Source organism: Cetorhinus maximus, chromosome 22 (genome assembly GCF_964194155.1).
Source record: "Cetorhinus maximus chromosome 22, sCetMax3.hap1.1, whole genome shotgun sequence".
NCBI classification, from domain to species: domain Eukaryota; kingdom Metazoa; phylum Chordata; class Chondrichthyes; order Lamniformes; family Cetorhinidae; genus Cetorhinus; species Cetorhinus maximus.
In genome coordinates, this window is record NC_135900.1 from 8863671 (window position 1) to 8882246 (window position 18576).

The window sequence follows — 18576 nt, forward strand, 5'->3', positions numbered from 1 at the left end:
TGCCATGGGATCTTTTACAACCACCTGAGAGGGCAGGCAGGGCCTCGATTTAATTTTATATTGAAAACAGAATAAGCAGCAACAGAATCAGATCAATATGTTGCATGTTTATTTGCTTGTGTGTTCACATAGAAAAGAATTCTCTCCACAAACCCATTTTCTGCAACATGATGTGTATGTACAATAAAAAACTCATGCAATTGCTCATCTGTCCACAAACCTTATTTCTTGTTGTGGTATCCTTTGGTCTTGCATTTGAGTCAACATTAGACATTTCCCACTCTATTTTCCTATGTCAACACTCAAGGTGTATTTGTGGGCTTTGGCCACCAGGTGGCTCTCTGGAGCATGATTCTGCAATCTCCTAACTCGTAGATTGCGAGTAAAAGTACAAGATGTTAACAGAACAATTCAGCAGGCAGAATCTTGTGTTATTTCAGAGCTGTTACGACATATTGTTTGGAGACAGCAACAGTGCAGCACTCCCTCAGTACTGCATTAGAGCGCCATTTTTGATTTTTGTGCTCGTGTCCTGAATAGGGCTGCCAACTCTCCAGGATTGGCCTGGAGTCTCCAGGAACTGAAAGTCAATCTCCTGTGTGCAATCCTGGAGAAAAATCATCAGCACATTAGAAGATTTTCTTTTTGTCATTTTCTTTGAACATTTCTCTTTGCCAGATATACTAATATTGAAAATGGGAAAAAAGGCTGTTTGTCTGACAGTCAAGCATCATCCAATTGGGGAAGGAATCTTTTTTGCTTTCCAATTGGCGTAGGAAGGCTGTGCGTCACAAGGATGGATGCGTTGGCCGACTAATGGCTGCAGCGTGGGGGCAGGTCATGTGATGAAACCTCCAGGAATACACTGAATCACAGTTGGCAAACCTAGTCCTGGAGCAGGACTTGAACCAAAAACCTTTTAACACAGAGACAAGAGTACTACTAACTAGGCCATAGCTGACACCTTACTCTATCAGCATGTGCCCAGGTGCAAAAATTAATCAAAAAGGTTAAGGAAAAGTTGGCCTTAATCTCAGGGGGAGGATTACAAACAGAGGTAGTTATACTTTAGTTGTACAGAGCACTGGGCATCTGGAGTACTGCATTCAGTTCTGAGCACCTTATCTCAGGAAGGATTGGTCTGTGATGAGGTATAATACAAAATGATATCAGCGTTTAAGGGATAAATTATGAAAACCTAGGGCAAGGTTTGTATTCTTTTGAGTTTTGACGGTCGAGGGTGTAAACTAATTGAGGTGTTTAAAATGATAAAGCAATTTGATTGGACCAATAAAGAGAAATTATTATTTCCTCTGGTGGGGGATTCCAGAACAAAGAGGCATAAAGGCATAATCTTAAAATTAGGAGCTTGGCCGTTCAGGGATGATGACAGGAGGCATTTCTTCACACAAAGGATAGTGGAAATCCGGAACTCCGAAAAGTTGTGGATGCCGGAATTAATTTCTGGACTGAGATTAATAGATCTTAGTTAATGAAAGGCCCCACAAGACATCTGAGTAGTTGCTGATGCAAGAACTCCCAGTGTAGAAAGAAGAAACTTTAAAAAAGTTTATATAGTCTAGATATATATATATATATATAGCATTTATATAGCGCCTTTCACAATCTCAGTATCTCCACAAGCACTTTACAGACAATGAGGTTCTTTTGAACGTACAAGCATACTAATTAGGAGCAGGAGTAGACCTTTCAGGCCCTCGAGCCTGCTCTGCTATTCAACAAGATTATGGCTAATCTGTTTGTGCCCTCAATTCCACATTCCGCCTACCCTCCGATAACTTTTGACTCCTTGTTAGTCAAGAATGATCTACCTCTTACTTAAAAATATTCATTGACCCTGCTTCCACCACCCTCTGGGGAAGAGATTCCAAAGCCTCGCCACCCTCTGAGGAAAAGAAATTTTCTTCTCATCTCCGCCATAAATGTGAGCCTCTTATTTTTAAACTGTGTCCCTTAGTTCTAGCCTCTCCCACAAGGGGAAACATCCTTTCAGCATCCACCCTGTCCAAGTCCCCTCAGTATCTTACATGTTTCAATAAGATCGCCTCTCATTCTTCTAAACTCCAATGGATACAGACCTAGCCTGTCCAACCTTTCCTCACAGGATAACCCCCTCAACCCAGCTATCGGTTGAATGAACCTTCATTGAATGGCTTCTCATTTATCTATATCCTTTCTTAAATAGGGAGACCAAAGTCTTCAGGTTCTGATGGACTTCATCCTATGGTCTTGAAAGAAGTGGCTAATGAGGTAGTAGATGCGTTGGTGTTAATTTTCCAAAAGTCGCTAGATTCTGGAAAGGTTCCATCAGACTGGAAAATAGCAAGTATAACCCCTCTATTCAAGAGGGGACGGAGGCAAAAAACAGGAAACCATAAGCCAGTTAGCTTGACGTCTGTCGTGGGGAAGGTGCCAGAATCGATCATTAAGGTGATTATGGCTGGGCACTTAGAAAAGCTCAAGGTAATTGGGAAGGGGCAGCATGGTTTTGTGATAGAGAAATCATGTTTAACCAATTTATTAGAGTTTTTTGAAGAAGCAACATGCACTGGGAATAAAGGGGAGCCTATAGACATACCGTACTTGAATTTCCAGAAGGTCTTTGATAAGGTGCTACATCAAAGGTTATTGTGGAAGATAGAAGCTCATGGTGTAGGGGGTAACATATTAGCATGGGTAGAAGATTGGCTGGATGGCAGAAAACAGAGATTATGCATAAATGGGTCTTTTTCTGATTGGGAGGATGTGACAAGTGGAGTCCCACAGGGATCTGTGCTGGGGCCTCAACTTTTTTACAATTTACATCAATGACTTAGATGAGGGGAGCGAAGACATGGTAGCTAAGTTTGCGGACAACACAAAGATAGGTAGGAAAGTATGTTGTGAGGAGGACATAAGGAGGTTGCGGACATATATAGATAGGTTGAGTGAGTGGGCAAAGATCTGGCAAATGGAGTTTAATGTGGGGAAAATGTGAAGTCGTTCACTTTGGCAGGAAGAATAAAAAAAACAGAGTATTACTTAAATGGAGAACAGCTGCATAATTCTGAGGTGCAGGGGGATCTAGGTGTTCTAGTACGAGTCATAAAAAGTTAGCATGCAGGTACAGCAAGTAATTGTGAAGGCTAATGGAATGCTATCCTTCATTATGAGAGGAATTGAACATAAAAGTAAAGATGTTATGCCTCAGTTATACAGGGCATTGGTGAGACCACATCTCAAATACTGTCTGCAGTTTTGGTCTCCTTATTTAAGGAAGGATTTTAATGCATTGGAGGCATTTCAAAGGAGGTTTACTAGATTGATACCTGGAATGAATGGGTTATCTTATGAGGAAAGGTTGGACAGACTGGGCTTGTTTCCACTGGAGTTTAGAAGAGTGATGGGTGATTTGATTGAAGTATATAAGATCCTGAACGGTCTTGACAAGGTGGGCGTGGAAAGGATGTTTCCTCTTGTGGGTGAGTCCAGAATTAGGAGGCACTATTTTAAATTTAGGGGTGGCCCTTTTAGGACAGAGATGAGGAGAAATGTTTTCTTTTAGAGGGTTGTGCGACTTTGGAACTCTCTGCCTTGGAAGGCAGTGGAGGCGGGGTCATTGAAAAGTTTTAAGGCAGAGGTAGATAGATTCTTGCTAGGCAAAGGAATCAAAGATTATCAGGGGTAGATGGGAATGTGGAATTTGAAACAGAAGCAGATCAGCCATGATCTTATTGAATGGCGGAGCAGGCTTGAGGGGTCGAATGGCCTACTCCTTATGTTCTTAAAACTGTGCACAGTACTCCAGATGTGGTCTCACCAATGCCCTGTACAACTGTAGCAAAATATCATTCCTTTTATATTCCATTCCCGTTGCAATAAACAACAACATTCCATTTGCTTTCCTAATCATTTGATGTGCCTGCATACTGACTTTTCCTGATTCATGCACCAGGACACCCAGATCCCTCAATGCTTCAGAGTTCTGCAATCTCCCTTCATTTTGAAATACCAAAGAAGTACTTTTCCATTGATTATTAAACAAAATCTGGAGTTGAAAGCTAGCCTCAGTGATGGTGACCATGAATAAAGACCCATCTGGTTCACTAATGCCCTTTAGGGAGGGAAATCTGCCATCCCTACCTGGTCTGGCCTACATGTGACTCCAGAACCACAGCAATATGGTTGACTCTTAACTTCCCTCTGAAGCAAGCTACTCAGCTCAAGGACAATTAGAGATGGCCTTGCCAGTGATGCCCACATACCATGAAAGAATGAAAGAGAACTGCTGTAATGTAGGAAGCACAGCAGCCAATCTGTGCACAGCAAGCTCCCACAAACAGCAATACCAAATTACCAGATAATCTGCACTTCTCATGTTGGTTGACAGGTAAATAATGGCCAGGGCACAAGGGAGATCTCTCCCAGGCCATCTTCAAAAGTGTGCCATGGGATCTTTTACGTCTACCTGAGAGGGCAAATGGGGTTTCAATTTAACATCTCATTCAAAAGGTGGCGTTTTCCCACAGCGCAGCACTCCCTCAGTACTGCACAGAGAGTGTCAGCCTATATTTTGTGCTCAAGCCTTTGAAACAGAACTTAAACCTACGACCTTATAGGCTGAGAGGTGAGGGTGTTGTATCCACTGAAGCACATCATGAGCAGGGAGTCCCTTCCCTGAAGGCTCACTCCTTCACACTGGCCTCACTTTGCAGGCTGGCCCCAGTGGAATCACAGGATTCCTGACAGAGGATTGGGTCCTGGCATATCCAAATCCTGGAGTGTCTCCCAGTCCGCCTGCCATACTCCTATTGAAATGTGTCAGGAAAGCTTTAGCATTCCTAGTCAGCTAAAAGGCATTTTTCTGTGGAATTAAGAAACAATTTTACACAAATGCCATTGTATGTTTTGTAACAATGGGGGAAATGCTGAGAAAGCTCTATTCGAACCGTTAGTATACAGTAAGAAAACAAACACCGATTGCCGGGAATTGTGCCTGAAACTCTACCATTCTCATTAAGAAGGGCTACAGTACAGTAAACTGCACATTCTCACAGGTTGCTGGTTGTGAGGTAGCAAAAAAATCGGCAGTTCCCGGCATCAGCTTTTATCCAGCTGGGATCGAATGTGAGTCAAACAGGTGTCTACTCACTCACTTCCCCTTTCATACCAAACTCTAGAGCAGGATATCAGACAGGCAGCCTTCCACAGCCACAGGATGTCTCAGGGCTGTTAGTCTGATACCCTGCACCACCTGACCTTGGTGAGGCCAGGGGTGAATGTTAATGCTGTTGTTCTGTTTACACAAGTGGCTGAGTTCCATTTTGTTCTCTTTGGCTCCAAATGAATTGATTCACATCAGTCTTTACAGAAACGTGTCTCCCACCCCCATCTCTACCAAACCTGCCCCCCCCCACCCCACCCCCCACAACAGCAAGAGCCTTGAGGCAGCTATCGAATGACAGACTGACTCTGAGGCTGCGCCTGCACCTCAATGAAAACCAGAGGGGATTCTAATCAGGTTGTTGACAATGAATATGCCAGGTCTGACTCAAATCAGTAGGCAGGGTATCTTGGCTGCTACGTGACAGTTTTCCCAGCACTTCACAGCAAGAACAGATTACTTTCCTGCACAATGTCTTTGGATTCGGAACAGATCTCCAGACTGCAACACACTGAGAATCATTCTAATGCTCCTCCCACTCACGCCCCATCACCATCTCACGATTGAAAGAAATTCTACAGTCCAGTCATGTGCCCCTTGCAGCAACATCTTGTATTTCAATCGTGCCTTTTAACAGAGTAAAAAATGTCCCAAGATGTGTCACAGGAGCAGCCCGGTGTCCTGGCCAATATTTGTCCCTCAATCAACATCACAAAAACAGATTAGCTGTCCATTAACCAATTGCCATCGGTGGGAGCTTGCTGTGCGCAAATTGGCTGCCACGTTTCCTACATTGCAACAGTGACTACACTTCGAAATATTTCATTGGCTGCAAAGCGCTTTGAGAAATCCTGTGGTTGTTGAAGGCACTGTATAAATGAAGCCTTTGTTTTTTTTTTTATTCATTCACGGTGTGGATTCGCTGGCTGGGCCAGCATTTATTGCCCATTCCTTATTGCCCTTGAGAAGGTGGTGGTGAGCTGCCTCCTTGAACTGCTGCAGTCCATGCATTTCCAAATGGTGAAATGCTAGAAATAGTGGAGGTCCAAAGAAATCTGGGCAGGGGATGGGTGGGGGTTCCAGGTACATAGATCATTAAAATGACGTGGGCAGCATCAATAAGGCTAATGGAATGCCTTAATGAAATGTTAAGGGGATTAGAATGTTATCTGAAAAGGAAGAATGTGCAGGGTTACAGGAGAAGGCGGGGAAATGGCGCTAGGTGAGTTGCTCCTTTGGAGAACTGGTGCAGACATGATGGGCCAAATGGCCTGTCTCTGAGCCATACCAATTCTGTGATTCTGTGAATGCCAGCCTTTATTTCTATAGGGGATCACTGCTGCCAGTAAACTATTTTTTTTGAGATCCTGGTCCTCAAATACTCTTTTCCTCAGTCAGCTGAAGGCTGAGCTGCCACATTGGAGGTGATGATGAATTTTGTCGTCTACATCTGCCTTCGTCAAGAGGAGGCTCCCAAGGTACAGAAAATGGTCCACATTTTCCAGGACCACGCCTTTGATCCTAATCGATGAGGGGCTGTGTTGTGTTGTGGGAGCTGGCTGGAAGGGGACCTTAGTTTTCTGGGTGGTTAGCAAAAGGTGCATTTTCTCATATGCTTTGGAGAAGGAATCGACAGTGACCTGGAGCTCAGTTTCTACGTGAGCTTGCACACAAGCATCATCGGCATACTGAAGCTCAATGACTGAGGTCGGAGTGATTTTGGTTTTGGACTGAAGGTTGAACAGGTTCCCGTCTGTTCTGTAGATTGTCTTCATGCCCGTGGGTAATGTGCTGGAGGTGAGGTGCAGTATTGCAATGAGGAAAATGGAGAAGAGGGTTGATGCAATGACACTGTATTCACTGAGATAGGGTCTGTGGCGGTTCCATTGGTGAGGATCATGGCTTGCATATCATTGTGGAGCAGGACGGAGGACGGTGGCAAATTTCTGAGGGCAGCTAAATTTGAGGAGGATCCTCCATCCTCCATAAGACTTTGTGGTCGAGAGCCAAAGGGTGGTATTTTCCAGCATCGCCCACCACCGGGATCGTCCGGTGGACTTTTGGCTGACCGCAGCATCCCCTGTGGTGGGTCTCACCATGGTGGGGCCGACAATTCCTGACCAAAGGCTTTTGTGAGGTTGAAAAAGGTCATGTACAGCGGTCGGTGCTGTTCCTCACATTTTTTCTTGGATTTGCCATGCAGTGAAGATCATGTCTCTTGAAAGGAGAAACCTGCGCTGCGACTCTGGAGCTCTTCAGCCTCTGGGAGGAGGCGATTGAGGAGGATCCTTGCAATTATCTTCCCTGTGGCAGACAGCCACAATTACCGCAATCAAACTCGTCTTTACCGCAATCAAACTCGTCTCCCTTCTTGAATGTAGCTACGATCACAGTATCCCCGAGATCCCCTTGACATTCGCTCCTTTCCCCAGTTGAGGGATATGAGGTTGTGCAGCTGTGCCAGGAGTGTACATCCTCCATGTTTCAGAATTTCAGCAGAGATTCCATCTGCTCCAGGGGCTTTGTTGTTTTTCAGCTGTCGAATGGCTTTCTTGACTTCGTTCTGCACCAGGGTGGCACTGAGACTGAGCCAAATGGGGTATTGAGGAATGGAGTTTGTGGGTGTTCAAGTTGAAGTGAACATAAGTTGAGGAGTTCTTCAAAATATTCTTTCCACTGACTGCCTCCATGTCCTTGATGAGCTCCCCTCTATGTTTGGCTCTCTGGGGTGGACCCTTCAGTTCTTGGGCCAGAGATCATCTTGACAGCACCAAGGAAACTGGGAATGTCAATGGTGTCTGCAAGTTGTTGGACCTTCCACACTCTTTCTACCCAGCATTTGCTCTTTATGTTATGAGTTTTGTGCTGTACCACTGCCTTCAGCCACTGTAGGACTGCTCTTTTCTCTTGAGGCGTGGTGCAGTTTACAATCTGTGAAAGTTTTGTGCTTATGCTCGATTATGTCACAGAATTTTAATGGCACAGAAGGAGGCCATTCAGCCCATCGTGTCTGCACCGGCTCTCCAAATGAGCGTTATGACCTAGTGCCATTGCCCTGACTTTTCCCTGTACCCTTGCACATTGGTTCTGTTGAAATAATCATCTAATGCCCTCTTGAATGCCTCAATTGAACCTGCCTCCACCGCATTTCCAGACAGTGCATTCCAGACCCGAACAACTCGCTGTGTGAAAGTTTTTTCTCATGCCACATTTGCTTCTTTTGCAAATCACTTTAAATCTGTGCCCTCTCGTTCTTGATCCTTTTACGAGCGGCAACAGCTTTTCCCTATCTACTCTGTCCAGCCCCCTCATGATTTTGAACATTTCTGTCAAATCTCCTCTTAGCCTTCTTCTCTCTAAGGGGAACAGTCCCAACCTCTCCAATCTATCCTCATAGCTGAAGTTTCTCATTCCTGGAACCATTCTTGTAAACCTCTTCTGCATTCTCTCCAATGTGTTCACATCCTTCCTATAATGTGGTGCCCAGAACTGTACACAATATTCCAGCTGAGGCCTAACAAGTGTTTTATTTAAATTCAGCATAACCTTCCTGCTCTTGTACTCTATGCCCCTTTTAATAAAGCCCAGGATACTATTGCTTTATTAACTGCTCTCTCCACCTGTCCTGACACCTTCAATGATCTATGCACATATACACCCAAGTCTTTCTGCTCCTGCACCCCCTTCAAAATTTCACCCCTTATTTCATATTGTCTGTCCATGTTCTTCCTACCAAATTGCATCACCTCACACTTCTCCGCATTGAACTTCATCTGCCACCTATCTGTCCATTCCACCAACTTGTCTCTGTCCTCTTAAAGCTTTACACTGTCCTCCTCACAGTTTACAACACTCCCAAGCTTTGTATCATCCGCAAACTTTGAAATTGTCACCTGCACACCAAGATCTAGATCATTAATATATATCAGGAAAAGCAAGGGTCCCAATATCGACCCCTGGGAAACTCCACTAGAAACCTTCCTCCAGCCCAAAAAATATTTATTGACCTGTATCTCTTGGTCATTTTCGTCAAACGAGTCACGTTGTTTCTTGTAGAGAGGCCAAGGACCTTCTTGCAGATGTTTGTAGTGGTGGACTTCCGCTCGACCAGGCACTATGGGCACACAGTGGCTCTTGGTGTCTGGAGGTTGAAAGGATGACAATGAGGCGCTGACTGAGAAGGACTGCCTTGGTTAGATCTTTGAGGCCTTCAATGTTAATTTTCTTCCAACATTGCTTATGTTGCTTCTGTTGTTTGGGGGCCAGGATGATGGAGATGGTAGGTCGGATATGGCAGATAATCAGTCCAGCAGTCGTTGATACCTGTCATGACGTGGGTGAAATGGACATCTCTGTGATCCCTCGAACGAATGATGACATAGTTGAGCAGGTGCCAGTAGTTTGGCCATGAGTGTTGCCATGAGGTCTTGTGCTCGTCTTCGTGGCAGAACAGATTGTCGGTTATGACAAGGTCATATTCTAGACATTTCATCAAGGGGCTCCTATATGCTTTGGATACTTGGACAACCTAAAGCAGGCACCTTAAACCACTGGAGAAGAATCACCAGCTGTGCCTTCGCAAGATCCTCCAGATCCGGTGGCAAGAAAGATGGTTCAACAGCAACATCCTTTCCCAAGGCAACTTTCTCAGCGTTGCAGTGCTAATCACTCAAAACCAGCTCTGTTGGGACATGTTCGCATGCCTGACACCAGACTCACGAAGCAACTGCTCTGCTTGGAACTCAGTTGTGGCAGGAAATTCCCAGTAGAACAATGGAAACACTTTAGGGATGTCCTCAAAGCATTCTTGAAGAGGTCAAACATCCCCACCGACTCATTGGACCCCCCCACCCCCGGCTTGTGACCAACCAAAATGGAGAAGGCTAATTTGAGAAGGCACCGCACACATTGAGAGACTTCATCGGGAACACATAGAGGCGAAATTGAGGCATCGATGAGAGTGCATCAACCTCCCAACAACTCATGTACACATCCCTTCAAGCACCACCTGCCCTGTATGTGGCAGAATCTGCAGATCGTCCATTGGTCTTTCCAGCCATCTCAGAGGTCATTGAACTAGAATGGAAGAAATTAATCCTCGATCCTGAGGGACTGCCTAAGAAGAGAAGAAGGATCTAGAGGACTATAATGCAAAGTGGGTAGAAGTTCTCTACAGCTATACAAAGGCCTGGTTGGACCACATGTTGAGAACTGTGTTCACGGGCACCACCACTTAGGAAGCATATTTTGGCCTTGGAGGGAGTGAAGCATAGACTAACTAGAATGATATTTAGCTGTTTGTTAGCACAGGACTTGATTATTGGTGAAATAAGAGACATGCTATTGAAGCTTTTCATCTTGCACTTATCAGGACAGTTCACAAGAATACGAATAGTAAAGGGAACAACAATTTATACTGCATGAGAAGTGAATGCTGACTGGTTGTCTGTGATTGGTAGAGGCGTTGCCATGGAGAATGCACCCAGGAACAGTTAACTGTCAAACTTTTGTTCAAATTCAAACAGGCAGGTTGACTATGGTTGGTCAAGGCATTGCCATGGGGAATGAACCAGGAAATGGCTGTCCCCTATGCTGAAAGGGGCTCAATGCGGGGACATGCTCCTTCTGTCTGCAAAGGACAGAGTCAAACTGCCTCTACCAAACACAGTCCACTTGCCAACCAATCAACACTCTCTTCTCATGCAATATAAGTTATTGTTCCCTTTACTATTGGTATTCTTGCAAACTGTCCTGATGAGTGCAAGATGAAACACTTCGACAGCATGTCTCCTTTTTCAGCAATACTCAAGAATGATATTTGGGCTCCAAGGGTTAAATAGTGAGGAGCGGTCACCTAAACTAGGATTGTAGTGTCTGGGATTTAAAGGATTAAGGTGTGATTTGACTGAAATTTAAGATATTAAGGGTAGCAGAAAAAGTAGATAGAGAGAAACTTTTCCAATGGTTGGCAAGTCCAGGACTAGAGGGCATAATCTAATAATTACAACCAGACCTTTTAGGAGTCAAGTCCAGAAACACTTCTATATGCATATGTAGTAGAAGTTTAGAACTCACTTTGGCAAATGGCGGTTGATTCTTGAGCAACTGTTAATTTTAAAATTAAGATTCATAGGTTTTTATTGGCCAAAGATATTAAGGGATATGAGGGAAAGCCGGACATATGGAGTTACGCCACGGATCAGCCATGATCTCACTGAATGATGGATCAGGCTCAAGGGGCTACTCCTGTTCATACTTTCTGATGTGTGCTCTTGACAGGAATTGCTTTCTGACAGAAGCATGGAAATCAGATAATTTCTCCCTCTGCCCTTTATCTCGTGCGAAAAAAATAATGGAGTGTGACTGGGCATTTAAATTTTATCCTGCTTGAGGTCAGATTTATCTTTCAAGAGACACAGTTGTCAAGAGGAATGAATAACAGCCTATACGCCTGAGAATTCAAAGCCGCATCTTGCACAAGGCGATTAGGATCATCCGATACTATGAATGAAGCAGTAGGCCATAACTTGCTGTCAAAATAATGGTGAGGTTAATGGTACTCAGCATTAGTTAGGCACCAATGCTGCGGCAGATTTAGGTGAGGAACGTTGAACGGTGCCCGCTCACCATTGAAATGCACATTACGGCTTGAAATTTCTGCGCTTGCGCAGTAGATACAAACTTAGCTTGTTAAAGAAAGTTAAACCTTGTCTACGTTTGTCTAAATGTCAACAACAACTTGCATTTATATGGCACCTTTACTGTAGTCAAATATCCTAAGGCATTTCACAGGAGGGTTATCAAAAGAAATTTGATACCAAGCCACAAACGGAAATATTTTAGGCAAGCAACCAAAAGCTTGGTCAACGAGGTGGGTTTTAAGGAGCATCTTAAAAGATGAGAGAGATGTAGAGAGGTGCAGTGATTTAAGGAGGAATTACAGAGCATAGCGCAAATACATCTCAAGACGAGACGGAGTGATTAAAATCGGGGACATGCCGCAGGCCTGAATTGGAAGAGCACAGGGATCTTGAAGGGTCATTGGGCTGGAAGAGGTTGCAGGGTGGGAGGTTATAGAATTAATGGAAAACAAGGATGAGAATTTTAATATCGAGATATTGCCAGACCAGGAATCAATGTAGTCAGTAAGCACAGGGGTGATGGTGAATGGGGCTTGGTGTGAAATAGGATATGGGCAGCAGAATATTGGATTAGTTCAAGTTTATTGAGGGTGGATGATGAAACACTAGCCAGGACAGCACTGGAATAGTTTAACCACATGCTAAGAGTTAATTACTGCAAATCAACATCTCTAGCATTACTTATTGATTATTACATGTGTGGAGACTCATTCCTCCATGTTTTAATCATTGTTGGAGATTTAAAAATGTAAAATGTTAATTAAATTTAAAAAAAATTCCTGTCTGTGTTTTTCTCTGGTAATCTAATCTTTCTTTCCCTCTCTTTGTTTCTCTTTCTGTACCTGCTTTGACATTGAATTCATCCACTCTAGTTTACACCCAGCTTCTAAGTCCTTGCACTGTTAATTTCACAATCATTCAATCTGATTGTTTAAGGAGAAACCCGGTTGTTTGCCCTGTTCACTCAGGTCCCAGATGCCCAATTGCCTTCTCTACTCTGTCATCAGCCCATACTCTAGCTGCTCATCGCACAAAAAATTAAAGCTAAATGTATAAGGACAATTCTAACCAACTTTGGATGCAGTTAGGTTCACTCCTACGGCGCAATCTGGCTGTAGTAACAGCCTCTCCTGCTGTCTATCAGGGGTCACGTGATGTTCTTGGAGGATCCGACCAGTGAGCCCTAAGTGTGGGCAATCCGGGGGGTGGGGCTTCCTGATGAGAGTCCTGATTGAGCGTGTAGCACCTGAAAACCTCTCTGCAGTAAAGTTAATCTGTTTCTTGTTGAAACCTGTCTGGCCATCAAGTCATTACATTGACGACGAGGGTAAAATAGCTCCGACGCTGCACCTCGCCTTGTTACCATGAGTACATCGAATCTTAAGAAAAAGAAAAGACTACTCACCAGTCATGCCACTCTTTGGCAGAATCGATCCTTATGATGTGTCTATGGAAGACTGACGCCAGTATGAAGAGTGCCATGGATTTTATTTCTTAATGAATGAAATTACCATGGAGGAGAAGCAGAAAGCAATCCTTCTGAGTGTATGTGGCAGTAAGACAGACAATCTCATTTGCAACCTGACGGCCCCGAGCGCGCCCAATTCTAAGCCCTTTGATGAATTAGTGGACCTCGTGAAAACGCATTTCCAGCCGAAGCCATCTATAATAATGCTGCGTTTTAAATTTAATTCCAGAGTTAGGGCCTCGAGAGACTCCATCTCAATCTATGTAGCAAACCTTAAGTCGTTAACAGAACACTGTGACTTCGGGGACGCATTAAATGATATGCTGCGGGCCCGATTAATTTGTGGGGTTCAGGTCGACGCCATTCGGCGCTGTTTACTCGCTGGAGTCGACAACAACTATAAGCACGCCCTGGAAATCTCCATCGCCATGGAAAGTGCTGCGAGAAACTCACAGGCTTTGCAACACATACAACAAGGCACCGTTCTTCATGTGGGGCAGGAACCTACTGCCGAGCGTGGCGTGATAACCAGACCCACAGCAACATGTTAGAAACATGAAAAGGCCTAGTAGAAACACTTCAGCAGCGACTCTATGATTAAGTTGTTATCGATGTAGAGGTGACCATGGCCTGGACACCTGTAAATTCAAGGAGGCAAAATGCCATTACTGCCATGAGAAAGGTCACGTAGTAAGGCAATGCCGGGCAAAGTCAAAACAGCTCATAAAGCAGCAAACCAACATGATTGGCTGTCCTCTTTTGAAGGGCGTTGGCACTGACCACACCTCCCAAGCCTGGTTGGTCACGCCACTGCCCTTCCTGCGGCCAGAAGTTGGGGTGGGGGGTGGGGTGGTGGGGAGGTGGGGTTGAGGACATCTCGGTGGGCCTCCACGGCATCCAAAAGGCATTCCAGTGACACGTCCAGTGCCTTTCGAGGACATTGTCCCTGCAGCAGTCATGGGCTGGAAGCACTGAGATGTGTGCATGTGGCTGGACTTTAAACATGGCGCCTGGCATGATGAAGTGGTGAAGTGATGGTGGGCAGACGAATGAGACCCATTGAAACGGCATATTCTCCGGGAATGCATAAATAATATGGCGGGCTTGCGATGATACAGCGTGAAAACCCACCATCGTGGCTGATGGGTATTTACCCGCCCACTACCGCACTTAGTGCAAATCTGGGGTGATTCACCCTTTGTTTTGCAAGGATGGTCAAATTCACCTGTATCTGAAGATTTGAGACCATTCTATGCCAGAAACACAGAGTTAAGCTGTCGGGATGGAATTTTGTTGTGGGGATCAAGAGTTGTCATCCCATCACAAGATAGAGAACCACTCTTGACAGAGCTTCACCATGTGTATCCAGGCATATCAAAGATGAAAATGCTTGCGTGAAGCTGTGTCTGGTGGCCAGGCATTGACAGTGACATTGAAAGCATGGTCAAGAACTTTTCCCATTGTCAGCAACCACAGAAATTGCCTGTTTCAGCTCCCTTGCATCCATGGAAATGGCCTGGTTGACCCTGGGTTAGACTACATATTGATTATGTAGGACCATTCTTATGTACCATGCTTTTGTTGATTGTAGATGCATATTCTAAATGGATGGATGTATATGAAGTCATAAGAAATAGGAGCAGGAATAGGCCATTCAGCCTCTCAAGCCTACCTCGCCATTCAATTAGATCATGGCTGATCTGCCCCAGGCTTCAACTCCTCTTTCGTGCCAGCTCCTCATAGCCCTCAACTCCCCAAGATTTTAAAAATCTATCTACCTCTTCTTTAAATACTTTTAGTAATCTAGCCTCCACAGCTCTCGGGTAGAGAATTCCAGACATTCACGACCTTCTGGGAGAAGAAATTCCTTTGCGTCTCAGTTTTAAATGAATGTCCCCTTATTCTGTAACTATATCACCTAGTTCGAGATTCCCCCCACTAGTGGAAACATCTTCTCAACATCTATCCTGTCAAGCCCCCTCAGAATCTTGTACATTTCAATAAGATCACCCTTCATTCCTCTAAAATCGAATGAATAAAGGCCTAACCTATTTAGCCGTTCTTGGTAATCAGCCTAGGAATCACCCCAGGAATCAGCCTAGTGAATCTCTTTTGAACTGCCTCCAATGCCAGTATATCCTTAAATACGGGGACCAAAACTATACACAGTACTCCAGGTGCAGCCTCACCAACACCTTGTACAGTTGTAACAAAACTTCCCTATTTTTAAACTCAAACCCCCTAGCAATACAGGCCAAAATTCAATTTGCCTTCTTAATTATTTGCTGCACCCGCATGCTAACCTTTTCTGTTTCATGCACAAGAACACCCAGATCCCTCTGTGCTGCACTTTTTTGGAGTCTCTCTCCACTTAAATAATAGTCTGCCTTTTGATTCTTTCTACCAAAGTACATGACCTCACACTTTCCTACATTAAACTCCACCTGCCAAGTTTTTGCCCACTCACTCAACCTGTCTATATCCACTTGCAGATTCCTTATGTCCTCATCACAACATGCCCTCCCACCTATATTTATATCAGAAAATTTGGATATATTACACTCTGGCCCTTCCTCAAGTCATTATAGATAGTAAATAATTGAGGCCCTAGGACTGATCCTTGTGGCGTTCCATTAGTTATGCCTTTCCAGCCTGAAAAAGACCCATTAATCCTGACTCTCTGAGTTCTGTGTGTTAACCAATCCTCAACCCATGCTAACATATTACGCCCCATGCCATGGGCTCCTATCTTGTCTAACAACCTTTTATGTGGCACCTTATCGAATGCCTTCTGGAAATCCAAATACACTACATCTACTGGTTCCCCTTTATCAACTCTGCTTGTTATATCCTCAAAGAACTCTAGCAGATTTGTCAAACATGATTTCCCTTTCACAAAACCATGTTGTCCCTGTTTGATTGTGTTAAGCTTTTCTAAATGTCCTGCTATTTCTTCCTTAATAATGGACTCTAGCATTTTCCCAATGACAGATGTTAGGCCGACTGGCCTATAATTTCCTGTTTTTTGTCTCCCTCTCTTCTTGAACAGGGGTGTCACATTAGCGGTTTTCCAATCTGCTGGGACCCTCCCGGAATCCAGTGAGTTCTGGGATATTTTGACCAATGCCTCCACTATCTCTGCAGCCAATTCCTTTAAAACCCTTGGATGCAGGCCATCAGATCCTGGCAACTTGTCTGCCTTTAGTTCCATTAGTTTGTCAAATACTTTTTCCCTCGTGTTAGAGACCGTTACAAGATCTTTCCTCCCATTAGCTCCTTGCTTATCTGATATCTTTGGGATGTTTATAGTGTCTTCCACCGTGAAGGCCGATGCAAAATATCGGTTTAAATTATGTGCCATTTCCCTGTTCCCTGTTATCAATTCTCCAGTCGCACCCTCCAAGGATGCTCACTTTAGCTACTCTCTTTTTATTAACCCATAGAAGCTCTTGTTGTTCGTTTTGATATTTCTTGCCAATTTACTTTCATAATCAATTTTCTCCCTTTTTATTAGCTTTTTAGTCATCTGCTGCGGGTTCCTAAAAAAATTTTCAATCCTCTGGCCTACCACTAGTTTCTGCTGCTTTGTATGCCTTAGTTGTTGATTGGATACTCTCCTTGACCACCTTTGTTAACCACAGGTGTTTCATCCTTCTCATCAAGTCCTTCTTTTTGACTAGGATAAACTTCTGTTGAGCGTTGTGAAATATCTGCTTAAATGTTTGCCACTGCTCATCCACCGACCTCCCCTTAATCTATTTTTCCAACCCACTTTAGACAATTCTTTTTTCATACCTCTGTAATTACCCTTATTTAAATTGAGGACACTAGTTTGAGACCCGAGTTGCTCGCCCTCAAACTGAATTTGAAATTCTACCATGTTGTGATCGCTACCCCCTAGTGGATCCTTAACTAAATATTTCTTATTAATCCCATCTCATTACACCTTACTAGATCTAAAATAGCCTGTTCCCGGGTAGGTTCTGCAGTGTATTGCTCTAAGAAACAATCCCTGATGTACTCAACAAATTCGTCTTCCATGTTATCCCTGCCAATCTGATTTGTCTAGTCAATATGCAGATTAAAATCACCCATGACAATTGTTGCGCCATTCTTACACGCCTCCATTATTTCCCAATTTATACTTTGTCCTGCAGTGATGCAACTCTTTGGGGCCTATAGACAACTCCCACCATGACTTCTTCCCCTTGCTATTCCTTATTTCCACCCAAACTGATCCCACATCATGATCTGTTACACCTATATCACTACTCACCACTGCACTGACAACTTCCTTTATTAACGAAGCTACCCCACCTCCTTTTCCTTTTTGCCAATTTTTCCGGAACGTCGAATACCCTTGAATATTGAGTTCCCAGTCTTGGTCACCCTGCAACCACATCTCTGTAATAGCTATCAAGTCATATTCATTTATTCTATTTGTGCCGTCAACTGATCTATCTTGTTACAAATGATGCGTGCATTCAAACAAAGAGCCTTAAGCTTTGACATTTTACCATTATCACTCATTCTGGTTCTAATTTCTGCTGCACTCTTCTGCTTATATTTTCTTCCCCTTCCTGTCACACTTTGATTATCGTTTGCTTCTTCACTACCCTGCACCTCCACTCACTCGTTTCTTTTGATTTTTTAAACTTCCCTTCAATTGAACCCTCCCCCCCCACTAAATAGTTTAATGTCCTATCTACAACCCTAGTTATACAATTCACCAGGGCACTGGTCCCAGCATGGTTCAAATGAAGCTTGTTCCAATGGAACAGCTCTCTCCTTCCCCCAGTATTTGTGCCAGTGCCCCATGAATCGGAACCCATTTTTGAGTCACCAATATTTGAGCCACGCATTTACCTCTCTAATCTTATTTACCGTATGCCAAATTTCACTTGGCTCAGGTAGTAATCCGGAAATTATTACCTTTGTGGTTCTGCTTTTTAAATTAGCCCTGAGCTGCTTGTATTTCCTCAGCAGAACCTCTTTCCTAGTCCTACCTATGTCATTGGTATCTACGTGGACCACGGCAACTGGATCCTCCCCCTCCCTCTCCAAGTTCCTCTTCAGCCCAGAACAGATGTCCTTAACCTCGGCACCAGATAGGCAACTCGGGACTCTCTGTCTTTGCTGCAGAGAACAGTATCTATTCTCCTAATTATGCTATCCCCTATTACTACTACATTTCTCTTTTCTCCCCCCCACTTGAATGGCGCTCTGTAACACGGTGCTGTGGTCAGTTTGCTCATCCTCCCTGCTGTCTGTGACCTTGTCCGCACTGGGAACAAGAACCTTGC